Here is a 22,855-nt window from a genome sequence, read left to right as displayed (position 1 = left end):
AGCTCCTCTCCTGTAGTCAACACAACCCAACCAAAGAGATTTGATGGTGGGTTATCTTCCAACCTTCTCCACAGCTTCCAGTTATCTTTATACCAACCTAGGTTACATTTTATGCTCACCTGCTCCTCTTATTTTAAATGGTAAATAGAGTATCACAGCATATACATAATTCAATGTAGATATATTGTTACAAGTGCTGCCTAGGAAGGACAATAAAATGATTGATTCCTGCATTCCTGTAGTTTACATTAAAGATCATCAACGCTAACTTACTTGTAAAGAGGCTGCTGCCAGCAGTAGAGTTAACTAAATAAACCGTGGCGTAGCCTGAAAATGGAATATCGTGTCATCATTTAAAATCAGATTTTGAAAGAATACTGAAAAAGATGATAAAATTTTCACACTGTAGTAAGTGAAAAGGTGGGTATGATTCCAGTTTGTAAGTATGCATAACAAATGACTGCAAGGGTGCACCCCAAATAGTTCCTAATTGCTAGCCTCGGATTGTGACATTAGATAATTATTCTTTCTCCTTTATGATCTCCAAATTTGGTACAATAAATCATTTTATTTTTTTAAGTAAAGCATAAAAATTATACAAATAGATGGTTTTATAAAATGATTATGATAATGAAAACGTAGAGGGTGACTAGAGGCTCCCCTGCATCTTGCACATCAGCTAGTACAGAGGCATTCAAAAATTATTTGATAGAGATAGATAGGATGGCTAGAGTGACAATTTACACAATAGGAAAAGGTACAGAAAAGTCAGGAGAGTCCAGATTTGGACAGAAAGGAACACCTGCCACTCTGGGGATGGAGAAATCTCTGGAAAAGCAAGAAAGGATCATTGAAAGGGGAGTTTTGGCAAGCTTCCTTGGGAAAATATGCCCAGAGGGAAAGCCAGCATGAGAACACAGGAGTGAACTGAATAAGTGAGAAGGCAGTAACCCTGCCTAGAAAGAATCAGGATGAGCTGGGGGAAGTGTTCTTTCTGTGAATTGAGTGCTCCATGAAGCCAGACTCAAAGCTTTAGTACAGTGCCTGGCACAGACACTCTGTCAACATTTATGGGATAAATGAATGATGAGGATTAGCCGGGATACAAGTGAGGGAGCAATGCAGGAGGGTCTTCTGATAGGTCATATACCAAAGGGGATATCTTAGCTCCCATCTATATACTAATCATAATTTAGAACTACATTTATTAGACTCTATATGCCATAGTAAAAATAGTTACAAAGCAGACAAGACTATAGATATAATAAGTGCATTTTATATTTATTATTTGATTCATTCCAAAGTTGAGGAAATAATGCCGAAGTTCCTTTTCCCCAAACCAACCAGAAAAGAGCCTACAGAATGGAAAAAGTGCCCTGAATATTCCCCCTACAGTGTGGTGTCTGAGCCCATTGATATTGCCCAGAGAACAGATTGGGTACATCTCTTCCCAGCTCAGAGTTCAGTGATGTCACACTGGTAGCTTGAAGCCAGCCATGGTAAGAGTATTTACAACCCCAAAGGCATCAAAGGCTACAAATCAGGGCTTCCTCACCAGCATACCGCTGCTCCCATAGTGCATACATCATTTCTTTACTGTTCTGTTTCCCCACCTTGGCTAAAAGCCTAGAGAGGACAAGGACCTTGTCTTTCATGTTTACAGTTATAGTCCCAGCATCTAGCACCTGCCTGGCATTGAGTTGATGCCGTATGCACATTGATTGAGCCAATTAGTTACCCATATAGTTGGTTAGCAAGCATTTGAGCCCCCTGAGCTAACAACTGGGTTGGCCGCTCTGGCAGAGGGAAAAAGGACCAAATATTCCACCACCCCCTCATGTTTCATTGGCCAATGTTTGTGATTCGGTAAAGTTTACTGACCTTGTTAGGGTTTCCAGATGAAATATAATTTTTTCATGACCGTACTAACATTAAAAAAGTATTGGTTGTTCACGTGAAATTCAAATCAAACTGAGCATGCTGTATTTTTATTTATTAAATCTGGCCCTTTTGAACTAAGCAGAGAGTAGTTAATGAGTACTTCCTAGTAAAGTTGAATTCTATGACCTGAAAATTCCATTCCAAAGAATATATCCTAGAGGAATTCTTGCTTGTGTGCAATAGGACATAAGAACAAGAATGTCCATAGCAGCCCAAAACTGGAAACCACCCAGATGCCCATCGACAGAATGGATAAATAAATAGAAATATGTATCTTCACACAATAGGAGATTATTCAACAATTAAAATGCTCACAAGCAAGGCGCCTGGGTGGCTCAGTCGGTTAAGGCATCCGACTTTGGCTCAGGTCATGATCGCACAGTTTGTGGGTTCAAGCCCCACGTTGGGCTCTGTGCTAACAGCTCAGAGCCTGCAGACTGTTTTGGATTCTGTGTCTCCCTCTCTCTCTGCCCCTCCCATGCTTGTGCTCTGTCTGTCTCTCTCTCTCAAAAATAAATAAACATTAAAAAAATAATAAAAAAATAAAATGCTCACAAGTATAATGCTGATTTAAAAGAACAAATTAAAGAATGATGAAGTCAGTTTACTCCATGTATAAACATTCCAACTAAATGATATATTGTTTAGGAATGTATATATGGCAAAACTAGGAAGAGAAAAGAAAAGGGAATGAAAAGCCAAAATCAGAGTGGTTACTTCTGCCAAGGAAAAGGGGTGATGTACTCATGGAGAACAGACAGGGGCTTGATAGATAAGCATCAATAAATGTGCTACGTGTTAAGTTGGGTGGAGGTAAGAGGTATGTTTGTCTTATTCTTTTTATTTAAGCTACGCATTGATCTACTCTTATATGTACGAAATATTATCTTACAAATGTTTAAGAAATGAAGAAAGCTTTGCCTTCTCATCAGACTGAACTTAGATGCCCACCCTGTCTCCTCTGCTTGGACTCATCCCCAGATTTGATTTCCTTCTTTGTCCAAACATAGGCACACAGACGGGAGCTCTGAAGATGCCTGTCCTACCATTGCAATATGCCACCTCCATAGTCTTTTTGGTAGATGCTTAGACAGATGACTCCATCACATTGGATTATGAAGAATTCTCATTTTGCTGTGTCCTAACTACCCTGCACAATTCACAAAGCCTGCTTGAATATTTTGGTTTACACATCCCTGTAGAGATTGTTCCAGGGTTTTGTGCATTATATGCTAGGTCACACTTCCTCTGCTCTCTCCAGCATTGGAAACGGCTTCCTTCAGGTTTATCAACTTATGGGGGAGAGGGATTGATCTATATGTAACAAAACTAGAATTACTGGATTTTCAAAACTGATTCATGTTGCCTGAGGTTAAAAAACCATAATCAGCTTCAGAACAATATTACCTCCCCAGAGTGCGCTAGAGGCTGTCGCCAAGGACATGAGTATTACAACATGTTTACAAAAACAAAGTACAACAAGCAAACAGTACTCAAACAGCAGATTTAAAATCAACAGTGTATCTCTTAACTAAGCCTACTTAGAAAAGTGATTAAGAAAACATATAAAACCAAGTAATCTAGTGTTCTACTTCACTCATTCTGTTTTACTGATTAAATTGAAATATAAATTTATCACATAAGATTTTCACCACCTTACACTGAACTTTGTTTCTACAATATGAAATTTTTTGTAGGCACAGAAAGTGACAGTGGTTTTTATAAAAATTAACATCAAACACTCTTGACTTTTTGACAGTATCTTTCCAAATACACAGGTTTAAGATTTACAAAATCAGGTGCCTGGGTGGCTCAGTCGGTTAATCATCTGACTTTTGATTTTGGCTCAGGTCATGATCTCACTGTTCGTGAGTTTGAGCCCCACATCAGGCTTCTGCGCTGACAGTGTGGAGCCTGCTTGGGATTCTCTCTCTCCCCCTTTCTCTGCCTCTCCCCTGCTCTCTCTCTCTCTCAAAAAATATACTAATGAAGATTTTTTAAAAACCAGATTTACAAAATCACTTAATGCTTTTCCAAGGAATATAAAGTGCTAAATCTTTCTTAATTAGATACATGACAAAAATAAGTAGAGATGTCTATAACCTCATACATATTTAGAAACTTTGAAACACTTATAGAAATGTCAAGGTTTTTTTTTTTAATTTTAATTTATTTAAGTAATCTCTACCCCTAACGTGGGGCTCAAACTCACCACTCCAAGATCAAGAGTCACATGCTCTTCTGACTAAGCCAGTCAAGTACCCCTATAGAAATGTCAAATATTGATGAGAATTTCTTTCCCCTCCAAAAAGAAGTAAAAAAATGCCACCATAAAGCAAATAGAGGCTTTCTGAGATGCAAGTAATATTCTGTTCCTTAAGCCAGGTGCTGTTTAGAAGCATGTGTTAAACAGTTTGTGAAAAGTCATCAAACAGTACACTTATAATAAAAAGTTAGAGGGACACCTAGGTGGCTCAGTCGATTAAGCATCTGACTCTTTTTTTTTTTTTACATTTTTTAAAATGTATATTTATTTTTGAGAGAGAGAGAGAGAGAGAGTGCAAGCTGGGGAGGGGCTGAGAGAGGGAGACACAGAATCCGAAGCAGAATCCTGGCTCTGAGCTGTCAGCACGGAGCCCAACGTGGGGCTGGAACATAAAAACCATGAGATCACGACCTGAGCCAAAGTCAGACACTTAACTGACAGAGCTACCCAGGCACCCCATTAAGTGTCTGACTAGATTTCAGCTCAGGTCATGATCTCACAGTTCATGAGTTCAAACCCCACATCAGGCTCTATGCTGACAGCATGAAGCCTGCTCGGGGTTCTCTGTCTCACTCTCTCTGCCCCTCCCCTGCTCACAAACACACAAAAATAAATAATGAAAAATAAAAAATAAATAACAAATAATCAAAAATAAATAAACATTAAAAATAAATAAACAACAAAAATTAGGAAAAAATGAAAAAAAACCCAAAACCCTGGCACTTGTAATTGTAAGTGAATATACACAACGCATATAAACACACATTTAAGGGCAAATAAATTGTTGTTTAATGAGAAAATGAAAAGGAGGGTTTTTTTGTTTTGTTTTTCAAGTTTATTTATCTTGAGAGAGACAGAGTGTGTGAGTGGGAGAGGGGGAGAAGGAGAGAGAGAGAGAATCCCAAGCAGGCTCCAAGTTCAGTACAGAAACTGATATAGGGCTCCATCCCACGACCCTGGGATGGTGACCTGAGCAAAATCAAGAGTCAGGTACTCAATGGGGCACCTGAGTGGCTCAGTTGGTTAAGCGTCTGACTTCGGCTCGGGTCATGATCTCACGGCTCGTGAGTTCAAGCCCCATGTTGGGCTCTGTGCTGACAGTTCAGAGCCTGGAGTCTGCTTTGGATTCTGTGTCTCCCTCTCTCGCTGTGCCCCTCCCTCATTCATGCTCTGTCTCTCTTTCTCTCAAGAATAAATAAAACATTAAAAAAAAATTTTTTTTTTAAAAAGAGTCAGGTGCTCAACTGACTGAGCCACCCAGGTGCCCCAGAAGGTTATTTATTTATTTATTTATTTTTTTAAGGAAACATTAATATAAGGGAAAATGAATGGTGGTTTCTCATGAGAAGAAGATAAGAAAACAATATGTTAAAATCAACAAACATACAATGAAATTTCTAAAAGAGCCACTATGAGAAAATCCTCAAGGAAATATCTGCTACTTCACTGTTGTTCATCTTGGGCACTTTGTAAAGAAAGTTGTTTGGGAACACTTGATGACCTGTATATTCACTGGTAAAAATAGTTATGGACTGATAAACATTTGTTTCAGGAAATACTTATCGAGCACCTACCCTGGGTAAAGCAATTTGTCAGGTGCTGTGGGAGTATAGAGGTGAATCAGACATGGAGCTTAGTGGTGACAGCAAAGAATAGTCAGGCAAATGACTACCATCCCAAGTAAAAATGATTCATACCAAGGGTAAAGTATAGGTAAGTGGGAGAATTTAGAGGCAGAAGAGATCACATTTGAGGCTCCCTAAAAAAGGAGCAATTCTAGCTGGGCCTTGAAGTGTATCAAAAAGTGATCTAATTATTCTTTCCTTTTCAAGATTCAAAATTTAACCATCAGAACCCAGATCTATTCCATAAACAAACTGAAGATATTTTCAGTTTCATACAGTCTTGAACTTTTAGTTCAATCTTTGCTTTTATCCCCCTCCCTTTTTTTTTTTTTTTTTTTTTTTTTTTTTTGCTTTGTTTAGAGGCCACAACACACTTTCCAATCCCTCCTAGAACTGCATCTTTAATTTAGCATTCTCTTTGCTCTATGGGTTGAGATGGGTTGGGAGAGAAAAGGGACACTGGTAACAAAAGTAATTTTCTCCACTGAAACTAAGTCATCTATTACTCAACATGCAGAAGAGAAACCTTCTAATTAAGTCAAAGCATTATTTTTATTGGTAATCAACAAAAAAGCATACAGGAACATTCTCCCATAAATTGACACAATTTGATGAATCATAAAATCATGAATCACTGCATCATAAAAAGAACTCATGATTTGGAAGATAAGGGTTGGAAATAATTGGCAGAGATATCTAAAACAGACTTTAGCTGCAGACATAGTTAATATAAACACTAATAATGAGAGAAGAATTGGTGGTGCTAAGCCTAATTGAACTATGTAAAATGTAATTACATTGAGATTTTCTTTATAATGAAGGGATTTCTTCTGGGAAGCAATTTAGCTATATGCATCAAGATTCTTTTTGGGGTTCCTGGATGGCTCAGTTGGTTAAGCGTCCGACTTCAGCTCAGGTCATGATCTCAGTTTGTGGGTTCTAGCCCTGCGTCAGGGTCTCCCTCTCTCTCTGCCACCCCACTTGCACTGTCTCTCTCTCTCTCAAAAATAAATAAACATTTAAACAAATCTTTTTAAAAAAATTATTCCTTTGACCCACTGATTTCATCTTGGGAATGTATTCTAAGAAAATAATCCTAAATTAGAAAAACAATGTGATTTTTTTCTCTTTCTCACAAAGACAATCTTTCAACATTATTTATAACAATAAAAAATCGAAAATATCCTAAATGGACAATAATAAGGGTATGGTAATAACTTATGGCTCATCTACTTTATAGAATATAGTAAGGTCATTAAAACGATTGTGAAGATTTTTACAATAACCAAAAACAACTGATTTGCTTATAAGAGCATTACAGTGACTAGCACTGAATATAAAAATTATACATACAATATAGTCTCAATCATATAAAATGTATATGGTAAAAAAAATTGAAAAGAAATATACTAAAATATTAACAGGGGTTTTCTCAATGTGTAAAATGATGGCAGATCTTGTTGTTGGCCTTTGAACTATTGGATATTATCCAAGTGTTTTGTAGGAATAACAATTACTTTATGGGAAAAAAAACCCTGTATATTTTCAAATGATTGGATTTACTAACCCAGAGTAGATTAATAAAGAGCAACGAAAGGAAGTATTACCAGGAGATGGGGGAAAAAAATGTTTGGTACCTCCTTCTCCATAGAGCTTCCAACGACTATTGTTTGACTTTTCGTGGATACAATTAAACAGATGTAGATTTTAAAAGTATTTGTGTAAACCTCTGAGGAACCCACCAGCAGAACCAGAGGAATGCCGACCTTCTAAAATCACAGTAGAAAATAAAAGCAAACAAAACCGGGTCCGCAGAACAAATGACAAAACGGAAAAGAAATAGCATGCATACATGAAAACAGAGGCACAGAAACATGGCAATAGTGAGACTAAGCCCTGTAAGTTTAGTTATTAAATTTAGTTTCTCTGTTAATAGAAAAAGATTCTCAGATTGTGTTAAAAATTAAAATCCAATACTTTGCTGCTTATAAAAAATACATCTAAATGGAATAACACAAAAAGACTAGAAAAGACAGGATGGGTACAAATGTAGTACGCAAGCTTGCACTATATTAGAGATAGCATTAGTAAGTTAAAATAGAATTCAAGGCAAGAAATTTTAAAGGTTATTTCGATTTAATACAAACATTAGATACCCCTTGTGCTTGCAATAGACACAAGCAATTCACAAAGTGGAAAATAGGATTAGTTAATTATGGGAATGTAGTCGAAACACCACCTCTCTGGTATCTGGTTTTCCTCTCCACCCTGAGCACAAGGGAAAACCATTCCCAGGTTACTTGCAGTGAGAGGCGACCATGTTACCAGGTATAGACAATAGAACTGGAGCAAAAATCAGGCGTGTCCCATCCAGGCCAGGGATCTGAGAGTCTGTGTGCCACCGGCACACTCCCCTCCTTTAACAGGGATTACAAATGCCACACAATAATGTGAAGCCACAAGATGCGAGTAACCTGGGTCTCCCAGTCGCTACAAGGAGCCCAGCTGCCTTATAAGGTGGTAGGCACACTGGCACTGGACTTTGCATGCAGAAAAAAAAATCCGATTTTTTTTAACCCTCTGAAATTGGGTGCTTTATGTGTTATTTATAGCCTGTCCTGTCTTAATTAATACAATAGAGAAATGGCAAATGGCCCAAATAACCAAGAAATTGAAATTATGGGGTGCTTGGGTGGCTCAGTCGGTTAAGCCTCTGACTTCAGCTCAGGTCACGATCTCGCAGTTTGTGAGTTCAAGCCCTGCGTCTGGCTCTGTGCTGACAGCTCAGAGCCTGGAGCCTGCTTTGGATTCTGTGTCTCCCTCTCTCTCTGCCCCTCCCCTGCTTATGCTCTGTCTCTCTCTATCTCAAAAATAAATAAAACATTAAAAATTTTTTTTTAAATAAAAAAAAATTAAAAAAAAAAGAAATTCAAATTAAACGATGAGGTACCACTTTCCATATGTTAAACTGGAAACAACAACAACAACAAACAACTTTAAGTACTAATACCCAGTGCATTGGGGGAAAAGACAATCTTTTCAATAAATTAGTCTGTCAAATAGATACCCACATGAGAAATATATTCCAGATGGATTGTAGATCTAAATATGAGAATAAAAAATAAATCTTTAAAAAAAGAACATAGGGAAATCTCTTTATGACCTACAGGTAGGGAAAGGTTTCTTAAATAGGACATAACATGTGCTGACCATAATGAACAAATTTGACAGATTAAACTATATTAATATAATCACCCAAAGACTCTTGATCACCAAAAGACTCAATTTAAGGTAATGAAAGCAAACATAGAGTAGGAAAATACACTCGCAATACATATATCTGTAAAGGACTTATATTCAGAATATGTAAAACAACAACAACAAAAGTGTCCTACAAATCAATAAGGAAAAGACCAACAATATAGTAGAAAAGTGGACCAAAAAACTTGAACAATTACTTCACAAAAGAGAACATCCAAACGGCCAAAAAAACATATGAAAAGATGCTAAGCGTGTTTGGTTAATGAAGAAATGCAAATTAAAGCCAAATGAAATACCACTCACCAGAAAGGCTAGAGTGAAAAAGACAACATGTCAGCTAGTACGTGGAGCCTTGGGAACTCCCATACACTGGTGGGAGTGAAAAGTGATACCCTTAGAAAACTGAGGGCTGTATAACTACCAAAGCTAAACATTATCCATCAGTTCTATTCCTAGGTATACTCCCAACAGAAATGCGTACATAGATGCATCAAAAGACATCTACAAGATGGGGCGCCTGGGTGGCGCAGTCGGTTAAGCGTCCGACTTCAGCCAGGTCACGATCTCGCGGTCCGTGAGTTCGAGCCCCGCGTCGGGCTCTGGGCTGATGGCTCAGAGCCTGGAGCCTGTTTCCGATTCTGTGTCTCCCTCTCTCTCTGCCCCTCCCCCGTTCATGCTCTGTCTCTCTCTGTCCCAAAAATAAATAAACGTTGAAAAAAAAAAAATTAAAAAAAAAAAAAAAAAAAGACATCTACAAGAATTTCATAAAGCAGCACTGCTGATTAAAGTAGCCCCAGACCAGAAACTACCCAAATGTCCACCAGAGTAAATATATCATAGAACACTCACACAATGGAATGCTCTACGACAGAAATGAGAATTAACGAACGACTACCGACAGGGACATGGATGAACTGTATAAACGTAATGCTGAACCAAAGAAGATAGACAAGAAAAATTACATACTACGTGATTCCATTCATGTAAAGTTCAAAAACTGGTAAACCATTCTATGGTGTTAAAATTCAAGACAGTGGTTTACCTTGGGGGTGTGTGAGGGAGACTTCTGAGATACTGGTAATGTTCTGTTTCTTGATTTAGGGTCAGGTTACATAGTGTGTTCACTTTGAAAACTCATCAAACTGTGCACTTGGATTTGTACATTTTGGTGCACATATATTTTACTTCAATAAAATGTAAAACCTATATAATAACAATATATGCATGCCACAAATGTATAATATCAAATTATGGCAAGTACCTAGTTAAACTTGCATTATTTGGGGGGAGGGGAGATTTTATTTTTAAGTGATCTCTACACCCAACGTGGGTCTTGAACCTACAACTTCGAGATCACATGCTCCACTGACTGAGCCATCCAGGCTTCCCTAAACTTTTATTTTTATACATTGTTGGAATCAAGGATAAACTGGTACAACCATTTTGGAAAGTAATTTGGCTATACACATACAACACACATTAACTATATAACACACAAATATATTCTCATTTCTGAGAATCTTTCCTAAGAAAAAAATCCAAAATGTGTGGGGGGGGGGGAAGGGAGGGGAAACTAGGAATAAAAATGTCTATCACAGAGCTAAAGTCAACTATATAGCATATCCTCTTGGTATATTTTTATTCAGCCACAGTTATGACTGCTTTGAAAACTCTCGTGAAACATGACAAAAGCTTTTGGTATAATGTCAGGTGAAAAAAGGAAAATGAAAATTGTATATACCCAATTATTATAATTGAAGATATGTTAGAAGAAAATAACTAGAAAGGAAAGCACACAAATGATACATGTACAACTTCCCCGCCTAGTCTCATCCACTCGTGTAACTCCAAGAATCACATATGTAATGATGACTCTTCAGTCTGTATCTCCAGCTCACACATCTCTCTTAAGCTCTAGGACTGGAGTTCCATGAGTCCCTCAATTTCTTTGTCTTATGTTTGTTATCTTGGGAAGAAAGGCAGCCAGGAGTAAGAACAGGGACAGGGATTCACTTATCCAAACGAAAGATCTGAGAGTCAACCTTGTTTGCCCTGAGAGTCCCACCCCATATCCCCATCCTTGTACCATTCCCTAAGTCCACACTGTCTCCTCAAGAGCCCTTTGAATTCATCCCATCCATCCATCTATCCATCCATCCAACCTTCTGCCATTGCCTTTATCATTTCCCACCTAAATGATTGCAAAAGCTTTCAAACTAGTCTTCCCATCATGAGTTTCAGCCCTTTTCAGTCCAGCTGCTGTGGTTCTATTTGTACTACCAACTCTGAGTCTGCTTTTCCACTTTAAAATTCTTCTGTGGCTACTCCTAAGTGATTGGATAAAGCTCAAACTCTCTAATATAGTCAATGTGATTCTTTTTATCTTTTTTATCTTGTCATCATCTGCCTGTCTTTCCAGTTTTATTCCTGGTTACTCCCTCATGAGAAGCCCACACTCCAGCCACACCAAAGTTATTACAGTGGCCAAACAAGTTATACTGTGTTTCCCTTCTCTCGCCTTTTCCCAGCTCAGAACTCTCTTCCCGCCACCCTCCCCCCCAACTTTTCCTGACCTCATTTGCCTGGCCCATCATCTAAGACTCAATTCAAAACTTACCTTGACTGGGAAACCTTTAGGAATCACATTTTTACATGGTTGGAATCATGGGCTATGCCCAATTTTCCATCTCGTTTTTCTCACTAAAATTAAAACGTGAGCAATTTTCCAGTTTGCCAAGGTACTCTTCATAATTATCATTTAATACCCAGTGTTAAGTTCTCTAGCTTCTCTGCTCCCTCAGTATACCGAATATAACCCTTATCAGATCACTTATTGCTTTTTTAAATTCTTTTTTTAAATGTTTATTTAGTTTTGAGAGAGAGAGAGAGAGAGAGAGAGACAGCGAGAGCAGGGGAGGGGCAGAGAGAGGGAGAGACACAGAATCTGAAACAGGCTCCAGACTCTGAGCTGTCAGCACAGAGCCCAATGTGGGGCTCAAACTCATGAACCTCAATATCATGACCTGAGCCGAAGTCGAATGCTCAACCGACTGAGCCATCCAGGCTCCCCTAGTTTTGTAATGTTTTTGTAAAGTATTCATCTCTTCTACTAGCCCCTGAATTACTTGAGGGCAAAGATTTTTGTTGTGTTTATTTCTATGTCCCCAGCAGAGTCTGCTGCCGAGTAGGAATTCACTGAATGAAAGTGAACGACCAATTAATGGTGGCTGTGTTAGTCCAATAGAATGTGAGTAATAGTTTTTTGCTTTTTCTCAAATACTCATACTTTTTGTGGCTATTTATTTATTTAGATTCGCCATCTTAAAGAAAAAAGGAGTATATTTAGAATATAATTTTCAGTAATGTGATCTTCACCGTCTTCAATTGTTTTTGATTTATCAAACATCTCATGATTCCCAATTCTGTCTAATATGTATATATACAATGAAGAAAGACTGGAAGAGCATTCGTTATCTCCTTTCTGTTTGTAATACAATCATCATGCCTAATTAACAGTTAACTCTCAGCCCTTATCTTACTAGTACTTCTAGCAGTATTTGACTCAGCTGATTACTCCCTCCTCCTTGAACCTCTGTCTTTATTTGACCTCTAGGACACCATCCTAGTTTCCTTCCTGCCTCAAGCTTCTTTTGATCTGTCAATCCTGTTGCTGAACTCTGTGCCTCCTCTTCTGATCCACTAAATGTTGGAGTCCACCAACGATTAGTTCCTTGATTCCCTTCTCTTCTTGTCTCATCCCTTCTCTTCCTACTGTCAGCTACCTCTTTTCCTTTGGTCTTGGTTCTTGAGCCTGGCTATACATTTGAGCCACCAGAGAACCATTTTATTTGTTTTTTTGTTTTTGAGAGAGAGAGAGAGAGAGTGAAAGTGAGAGGGAGGCAGAACGAGAAAATCTTAAAAAAGATCCACACCCAGGGCAGAGCCCATGGCCGGGCTGGATCTCACGACTGTGAGATCTTGACCTGAGCCGAAATCAAGAGTCAGGGACTTAACCAGCTGAGCCACCAAGCACCCCAAGAGAAACTTTTTAAAGCATATCAAATCCAGTGTTGAGGATCATATTGGGTGTGTTTAAATACCATCTTCATGCAGATTAGTTGAAAATATATGTCCCCAGCCATGACCTTTCTTTGAACTTCAACCTCAAATATCCAACTAATTCTCATCAACTTCTTTTGGCCTAATAATTAGCATATCCAAAACTAAACTCTTGATTTTTGCCTCCCAAATCTTCACATTCTATAAATGGTCCCACAACTTAGTAGTTGCTCACACCAAAACTCTGGGAATAATTTTTGATTCCACACTCTCTTCACTTTCCATATAATTCAGTCCTGATCTGCTGCACATGGAAAGTATCTTCTAAATTTTACCATTTCTCCTCTCCTCCAAAGCTACTGCCCTAGCCTAGGCTATCATCATCTCTCACAGGTAATCATCCTTCCTTCCACTCCTGGATTCCTACCTTTCATTTCCCACACAGCGGCCAGAGAAATCTCAACAATTATAAAGTTGATCATATCATTCTATTTAAAAATTTTTAATGTTTATTTACTTTTGAGAGAGAGAGAGACAGAGACACAACAAGAGTTGGGGAGGGGCAGAGACAGAGAGACACAGAATCCGAAGCAGGCTCCAGGCTCCAAGCTGTCAGCACAGAGCCCAACATGGAGCTTGAACTCATGAGCGGTGAGATCATGACCTGAGCTAAAGTCGGATGCTCAACCGACTGAGCCACCTAGGCGCCCCAATCATGCTTAAACCCTTGCTTAAAACCCTTCAGTAGCTATCTTCATGCTTCCAGATTTAGTCTACAAATGACCTGGCCCTGTCTAGATCTCCAGCCCTCCTCTTGCCCCCCTGTGCCTTGCTTACTCTGCTGCACACGACATTGGCCTTCTCAAAGTTCTTCCTTAAACAGAGCAAGCACACTCCCAACTAGGACCTTTGTTTTTGTTTTTGTTTTTGTTTTTGTTTTTGTTTTTGTTTTGTTTAAGTAAATTCTACCCTTCAGTGTGGGGTCTGATCAAGAGTGCATGCTTTGCCAACCGAGACAGCCAGGCGTCCCTCACTTCAAGACTTTGCCCTTTGTTTCCTCTGCCCGGAAAGCTCCTCCACCAAGACTTAACATGGCCTATTTCCTCACTTCATTCAGGTCTATGCACAAATGCTCCCTCCTCAGTAAAGCCTCCCTCAACCACTCTATCTATAGTACAGTTCTCCCTCTGACCAGCTGTATTTTTCTTCAGAGTTCTTCTTTACCACCTGAAATTATATTACATATAGATATTCTTTCTTTGTGAATATTCTGTATTTTTCACTCTAGAATGCAAGGTCCCAGAGGGCTGACTTTTATTTGTTTACATCTGGTTTCCCAGCATCTAAATCAATATCTGTTGTTACATTTAACATATCTGAAACTGAGATGCCTCTTACAATTAATGGCACGATATAGCGAAATTAGCTGTGTTTCTTTTTCTTTGTATAATAGAAAATAAAAGTGTATGTTATAGTCAACATAGTTTACTTTTTTCCCTTTTAATTTTATTGTGATATAATTGACATGTAGCACTGTATAAGTTTAAGGTGTACTGCATAGTGAATTACATATATTGTGAAATGATTACCACAGTAAGTTTAGTTAACTTACATCACTCCATATACCTACAAAGAAAAAGAAAGAAGGAAAGAAGGAAAGGAAAGAGAGGAAAGGAAAGGAAAGGAAAAAAAAGTTTTTCCGTGTGATGAGAACTTTAGGATCTGCCCTGTTAGCAACTTTCGTGCATACGATACAGCAGTGTTACTAGGTCACCATGCTCTTAGTACATCTTCAGTACTTATTTATCTTATAACGCAAAGTTTGCACTTGTGCCCCCTTCATCCAACTCCCCCACGTCCACCAAGAGTCAATGCATTTTAGGCTCAATGAAATATGGTGGTAGGCACTCAATAAATAACATAATGGGTTGGGAACACTGAATAAACATATAAACAATTAGAATAAATATGGGGTGCCTGGGTGTCTCAGTAGGGTAAGTGTCTGACTCTTGATTTCAGCTCAGGTCATGATCTCACAGTTTGTGGGTTCAAGTCTTGGGTGCTTGGGATTCTCTCTTTCTGCCTGCACTCACTCTCTTTCATAATAAATAAATAAACTTAAAAAAATGTTAATATGCCTGGGCCCCCAAAATTATACCCGGGTTCCCATATACATAGAAGAAATGTACCATAGAAAAAGGAGATTTTTGTTGGTGTGAAGGGGACAAAAAGCCCTGGGTTTACCTCAAACACTATTGTGGGATCCCTTGGCAGGCAGACCCTAGGTGGTGTTGAGGGTAGAGGGAGAGTCACTAGAGAGAGACATCAAATTTGAAACAGAACTGGTCATCAAAGAAAAAGAAGTATCAAAGATACTGGAGAAAGTTGTGTTCCCAACTAATAAAGTGATGTAAGTACAGCACTTTTTGGGCTCCACGTCATTTCTGAATAAAGATATCCCCAAAAGGATATGGGAGCATCTCCTCCCAAGGGTATAGGGCATTTTTAAACCAAAAATATTTTTATATTAATAGCACCAATGTTTTATTAGCTAGCATGTTTCAATGCTTACCATATGCCAGGCACCATGTAGTGTTTACATGCATTATCTAATTGGATCCTATCAATAAACTCTACGTGATAGGTACTATTATAATCCTTATTTTACAAATGAGAAAACAGAGGCTTGGAGGGATTGCAGAACTTGTCGAAAGTCACGCAGGGATAAGGGAAGAAACCAGAGGGGCAGCTCCGTCAGGTACGTGTCCCCGACTGACTCTTGATTTGCCTGGGGTCATGATCTCAAGGTCGTAAGATCGAGTACTGCATCGGACTCTATGCTCGGCGTGGAGCCTGCTTGGGATTCTCTCTTGCTCCCTCTGTCTCTGCCCCTCCCCTGCTAGCACTTTCTCTCTCTCTCTCTGTCTCTCAAAATAAATAAATAAACATTTTTTAAAATGTGTTTAAAAAAGAAAAAGAAAAAGAAAAGAAACCAGAATAGGGACCCAGGTCTTCCTTGAGGCCAAGGTCCTTGCTCTCAACTGTTCTGCACACTGACTTTTATTTATTTCCATTTCCAAAGACTATGCTTCTTAATTTCTGGATGAAATGTGATGGAGCTTTCGATTACAGACAGGAGCTGAAGGGGCGTGTGCTCTTTAGCTTCTCACCCTTTTTTACTTCGTGACCATCTTTCTTCTTCTTTAAAGAAGAAACATAAGAGAAGGCTTGGGTACAGGCAAACTTTGTGACAACAGCGGTAACAGAAGCTCTAGAATAGGCAAAAAACAGTGAACTCCAAGGCTGACAATCATAGTAACCAAGACATATTTAAGTAAACCATTAGGTGAAATGGATTGAGAATCAATCAGCTTTATAAGGAAAACTACCAAGAAACCAAAGATCTTACTTGTCCAAATGGAGTCAAACAAAGCTTTTGTAATGCATATTGCTTTTATTCTTTTTGTTAAACATTTATAGACTTATTAAGCTGAAGAAATATCAAGTGGGTTTCAGCTTTGTATCACTTGCCTGGTTTGGGGTATGGGTTTAACTAAACATTATCAAAACAGTCTTAATTTTCAAGTATTATGGACTTTTTACACTGATGATTATCAAATTTTATATATACTTTTTATTACATTGGATAATTCCGTGGATTTTCAGTGCTGTAATATTGAATGACTCCTTCCAAGGTTCTGAGGTAGTTTGCACCTGCTCTAGTTACAGCTTTTTATAGCTTCGTCTAAAGATGGATTTGAGACTATTCTAATATTTATCGTTACACCAGAATGGGTCTTATATTCCATGTAAGAAGATATGGAATAGCAATTACCAACTGTATAGGGAAATTGGCAATGCTGCTGTGATGACAAGCAGAGTTGTAGTGGTGTGACCGATTTATTCATTTCCTTAATAACCTTCAGAGTTGTAATGAGTCATCCCTGTCTCTTATTCTAAATTATAGGGCACCCTTTTATTCCCAAACCAAATGAATATACATGATGGCATTTTTTTTTCTTCCTCGCTCTCATTTCAAAGACCTAATTTTTCATAATCTAGCAGTTAAGAGAATCAGACAGACATGAGTTGGAATCCTAGCTAAGAGGGAGAAAAGGTTAGAGAAGGTGTGGTTTCCTCCACTGCCCCCAACTCGTCCTCTAGACGTCTTTCAGAGGCTTTGAAACATGGCCAGGCTCTGCGGCCGTGAGTCTGACATTTAAGCAGCTAGCCCCTTCTATTCCTTTTACAAGAAAAAAAAAGAGGAGGAGACGATGAAGTAGTTTTTGGTTTGACAATCAAGCACACAGTGTTTGCTTTATACATCAACTTCATTATTCACAAACGAGGAATTTTTTAAGGAGCCATTAAAGAACAGTCATCTGAGAAGGCAGGAAAACGCATCCACCTTCCAGGTCCCAGTGTGTTAGTAAGTGGTGTTTGTCGTAGAAATTAAAATGCTGAGCTGATGAGAAAGAAAGCCCCGGCGCATTATTAGCCGCTGTATCCATATTAATACCTTTCATCTTGAGCATGGATAATTGAAATCACAGATTAGCAACATAGTAGTGCTGCAAACTAAGGAGACCAATTGTTTTCTCTTATGATTCCTGGAAACAGAGGAGGAACTGTGTGGGCTGAGAAGATTGCAACATGTTTTAACTTGTTGCTTCAGTAGTACACAAGGCTGTTCTACACTGGCTTGAAGATGAGTGACTGTTATTTAGACAAAGACTTGAAACCCAGTTTTCCATCATGTAAATTTTGCAAATGAGTCACTTGACATATTAGAAAGACTATGTGGGCATAAAAACAATGGTAAGAAGAAGTATTTTCGACTTTAACCCAAAGTCCAAAGCTAGAGAAGATGCCTCTCATGGCATATATAAAACTTAAAACTATAGGCCTAATGAAAACGTTGAAAAGTTCAGGGATGATTAACTCTGATAATGATGACTGAGAAATTATATTTAGATCAAGGAATAGATTCATTCTGTAAGAAACCTGGAGCACAAGAGAGTTTTTGTTTGGATTGCGAACAAAAACAGTAAAGGTCTGCCATTTGTTCTGATCTTTCAACAGAAGCCAGAAAAATTACTGTCTCATTAAGGAAAATAGTAGCTGAAACAAAATATGGTGTTTCTTTTATGAACTGGAAATAAAACATCAAAGTTGGTGGTGTAAAACTGTAACGTCACCAAGACCCCTAAATTGTCAGACTCACAAGTGAAGGCAATGTTGATTTGTTTCTTGACTTCAACTAGTATGAATCATTCTGTGTGCTTAAGCAATGAGGTGTAAATATAAAGGCTCTGAAAAATTAATGAGCAGCTGAGAAATCCAAAGTCAAAAGCTGAGCCAACGCTTGAACCCAAGTGCTCTAAAGTCTTCATATGTCTCCAGAGCTGATCCTCCACCATGTTAGCAACATGGTTAACTTCAAGGTTCTAGGTCCTCACCTCTTTCCATTTCTTCCTGATCAGTCAGCTGCCTCTGGCTTCACTTCCTACGTTGTCCAGCCAGATCCCACAATCCATCCCTTCAACTCCACTCTTGCCAAGACAAGCAACTTCATAATTTTTTTGAAAGATTATTCACAGAACCCACTCTGGATCAATCCAACCATTGTCTTCTCCCTCATACACCTAAAATCTAGAGAAAAAAAATCCTCAGACTATCAAAGATTAATGTTACTAATGGATATATCTGGGGATAGGGCTATGGGGAAATTTCACTCTTTTTTTTTTTAAGTTTATTTTTATTTATTTTGAGAGAAATAGAGAGAAAGAAATAGGGAGGGACAGAGAAAGAGGGAGAGAGACAATCCCAAGAAGGCTCTGCACTGTCAGCACAGAGCCCAACGTGGGGCTGGAATTCATGAACCGTGAGATCATGACCTGAGCTGAAATCAAGAGTCAGACACTTAACCGACTGAGCCACCCAGGCACCCCATCCATCTCGTCTACCCAATTCAAATGCCAATCACAAGTCGGGGTTGTTACCTGTACTTCTGACCAACTGGCTATAAATCAGAGGTTCCGATAACCCTCCCTAGGAACAATTACTTTCCTAGAGCAGTTCACAGAACTCATAGGAACATTTACTTGTGTTTACTAGTTTATTATGAAAGGATAACAGCCACATGGAAGAGATGCATATGCAAGGTATGTGGTAAGAGGTGAGAAGCTTCCATGCTCTCTAGGTGTACTACTATCCCCTCAACTCCATGCATTCACCAACTGAACTCCATCCTTGAGGTTTTTATGGAGGTTTCATTATCTGGGCATGATTAATGAAATCATTGGCCGTTGGCAATTGATTCAACCTCCCGCCCCTCTCCCAGCAAGAGGTCAGAAGGGTGGGACTGAAATTTCCAACCTCCAAATTGCCTGGTTGGTTCCCCTTGGCAACAAGCCCCCATCCTTAGGGGCTTTCCAAGTCTCCTGTGGTTGAAAGCGGTTTGTAATGAATACCAATACACCTTTGTCACTCTTATGACTTAGGAAATTCCAAGGGTCTTAGGATCTCTGGGCCAAAAAAAAAAAAAAAAAAAAAAAGGGATGAAGACTAAATATACATTTTTTATTATAAATCCTAATATCACAAACACATAAACCTGGAGTCAATCCTTTTGCTATAAAGAATATCATTGAGACATTGCCAAACTTGAATAGGTTCTCTGAGCAAAAGATATATGGGAATTCTTTGCATAATTCTTGCAACTTTCTGTAAGTTTGAGATTGTTTCAAAATAAAAGTAAACAAAACAAACAACCTGATTTTCCATTTTTCAACGTTTATTTATTTTTGGGACAGAGAGAGACAGAGCACGAACGGGGGAGGGGCAGAGAGAGAGGGAGACACAGAATCGGAAACAGGCTCCAGGCTCCAAGCCATTAGCCCAGAGCCCGACGCGGGGCTCGAACTCACGGACCGCGAGATCGTGACCTGGCTGAAGTCGGACGCTTAGCCGACTGCGCCACCCAGGCGCCCCTGATTTTCCATTTTTAAAATCATGAACCATTGGATACATATACATAAAAAATGAGTTTAAAGCATATATAAGTTATGACATTAAAAATAAAAATGAGTGTCTATGAATTTACCACTCAATTTGTGAAATAGAACATCAATAATATTAAAGTTCCCAGCATGTTCCTCTCTACCTCACCCCTCTGTCCAGGAACCACTATCCTGAATGTATTTTATTATTTCTTGCTTTCTTTAAAGATTTAGTGCATATATAGAAATTCCTAAATAATATTTTCTAATAACTACAGTTTTGCTTTCCCTTCCTTCTTTGTTTATTGATTATTTTTATTTCTTCTTTAAATCATCTGTTTTATCCTTTGCTCATTTTTCTGTAAGGTTGGGCTTTATCCTTATTGGTTTGGAAGTAATCTTTACATACTATATGAATATTATCTTTGTCTGTTATATATGTTGCAAGTATTTTTTCCAGTATGATGCTTGTCTCTTAACTTTGTAGGTTTTGTGGTGATTTTTATCATACAAATGTTTTGAATATTTATTGGATCAAGTCTGTTTCATAAATTTATTTATGACCACTGGGTTTCTTATCCTATCCAGGAAGGTCTTCTGCTTAAAGATATCCTCCTATATAGTTTTCTATATAGTTTTGGTAGTTTTGTTTGTTTTTATGTTTAGATCTTTAATCCATAAATAATTTATTCTTTGTTTATGGCGTAAGGTAGGGATCTAAATTGGCATCTTCTTCACCTGTGATAGGCAGAATAATGGTCCATAAAAGAGGGTGACACCCTAAACCCCAGCACCTTTAAATGTTACCTTACATGGCAAAAGAGATTCTACAGATGTGATTAAGGTTATGGAATTTGGAATGAGGAGATTACCCTGAATTATCTGGATGGGCCCAATCTAATAACAGGAATACTTAAAAGCAGAATTTTTCATAGCTATGGTCAGAGGGAAACATGACTATAGAAGAATGCTTACAGAAGTACAATGCTGCTGGCTTTGGAGATGGAAGAGGAGGCCAAGAATCAAGGAATAAGGGTGGCACTTAGGACTGGAAAAGGCAAGGAAATAAATTCTTATCTATAGCCTTCCATAAAGGAAAGCAGTCCTGCTGACACCGATTTTAGCTCACTGACACCTATGTCGGACTTCTGACCTATAGAACTGTAAGATAATGAATTCTTATTGTTTGAGGGACCAGGTTTTTGGTAACTTATTAGTTAGAAACTTAATATACCCCTCTCACCAAGACCTTTTATGAAATATTCCATCCTGTTCTTACTAAATTAAAATGACAGATTTACTGCATAAATAATTCCCATGCACGTGTTGGTTTCTGAACTCTCTATTCTGATCAACTGGTCAGAATGAATCTTTTTTCCTGATCCAGAACCATATTGTTTTAGTTACTGTTACTTTATAATTTTTTTAAGGTCTTGAATCCTTCCTCTCCTTTTAATCCCCACTCCTATCTCTTTATTTAAGACCTCATCATTCCTCTTTCCTCAAATCTTAATAACACTCTATCTCCAGTTTCACCCTCCTCCAGTTCATTTTCCATTATATTACTAGCATGATTTAAAATGCAAGTATTAGGGCACCTGGGTGGCTCAGTTGATTAAGTGGCCAACTTCAGCTCAGGTCATGACCTCATGGTTTGTGAGTTCGAGCCCCTCACTAGGCTCCATGCTGATAGCTGGGAGCCTGGAGCCTGCTTCAGATTCTGTGTCTCCCTCTCTCTCTGCCCCTCCCCTGCTCATGCTGTCTCTTTCTCAACAGTAAATATTAAAAAAAAATTTTTTTAATGCAAATATCATCAGATTTCTACGCTTCAGGTCCTTCATGGCCATCCTTCATCTTCAGCCGAAGTCCAAATTCTTTGATAAGGTACATAAAAATGGTATGATGAAGGATGTTGCCCATCTCACAGGGTCATCCCAACCCCTCTGCTCCAGACATCAAAGAACGTGAAGCTCACAGAGTGCACCACACTTTGCGTCTTTGGAGCTTTGCACAGTGGCAGTATCGTAGCCAATGAGGTTTAACTGAGGCACGATTATTGCTAATTGAAAACTTTGTATCTTTGGATATGTTGCTGCTTCTTCATAGAATACCTTCCATTCCTCCTCCAAGCTAATTAGCACTGTACATTCAAAACTCAGCTAGAGCATCAAATTCCCTCGGCAAACTTTCTGCATTCTTCACTGGTAGACTGAGCTAGTGCCCCCTCCTTTACCCTCCCAGAGCAGCACAAATATATCTCTTCTAGCCTGCACTTACACATTTTGCAATTGCAATTGTTGGTTTGCTTGTCTACCTCCCTCACTAGATAGTGAACTCCTTAAAGGCAGGAATTGTCTTTCATTTATGTATCCCCAATGCTTAACAGAGTGCTAAAATCTTGTAATAATAAGAATATGAAAAATAGTGAAATCAGGGGTACCTCTTATTAAAACCTGGGCTAAGTGCTCTTCATTATCAATAACCACTAAGTGTCAGCTCATAATTTTGTGTCCCGTGAAACTGTTTTTAACTAAAAATAATATTGTCCAGCTTGTTCGCTTGTCTTATTCACAAGACTTGGCTACAAGCAACTTTGGGATGTTTCCAAAGGAAGAAAGTTTCCTATGTTGAACAAATTCAAAAGAACATGACTCAGGCTCTAAAAGTAATCCAGAAAAGAATTTCTAAAATATTTTGAATAG

The 22,855-nt window shown here is 38.5% G+C and overlaps 1 pseudogene; it reads left to right on the top strand.

Annotated features, from left to right (window-relative positions):
- Positions 1-22,155: 22,155 nt before the first annotated feature.
- On the top strand, positions 22,156-22,361 carry LOC125174115 (uncharacterized; annotated as a pseudogene).
- Positions 22,362-22,855: the final 494 nt, after the last annotated feature.

The sequence above is a fragment of the Prionailurus viverrinus genome, chromosome C1, assembly GCF_022837055.1.
Source record: "Prionailurus viverrinus isolate Anna chromosome C1, UM_Priviv_1.0, whole genome shotgun sequence".
NCBI lineage: Eukaryota > Metazoa > Chordata > Mammalia > Carnivora > Felidae > Prionailurus > Prionailurus viverrinus.
This window is presented reverse-complemented; position numbering and strand designations above follow the sequence as displayed.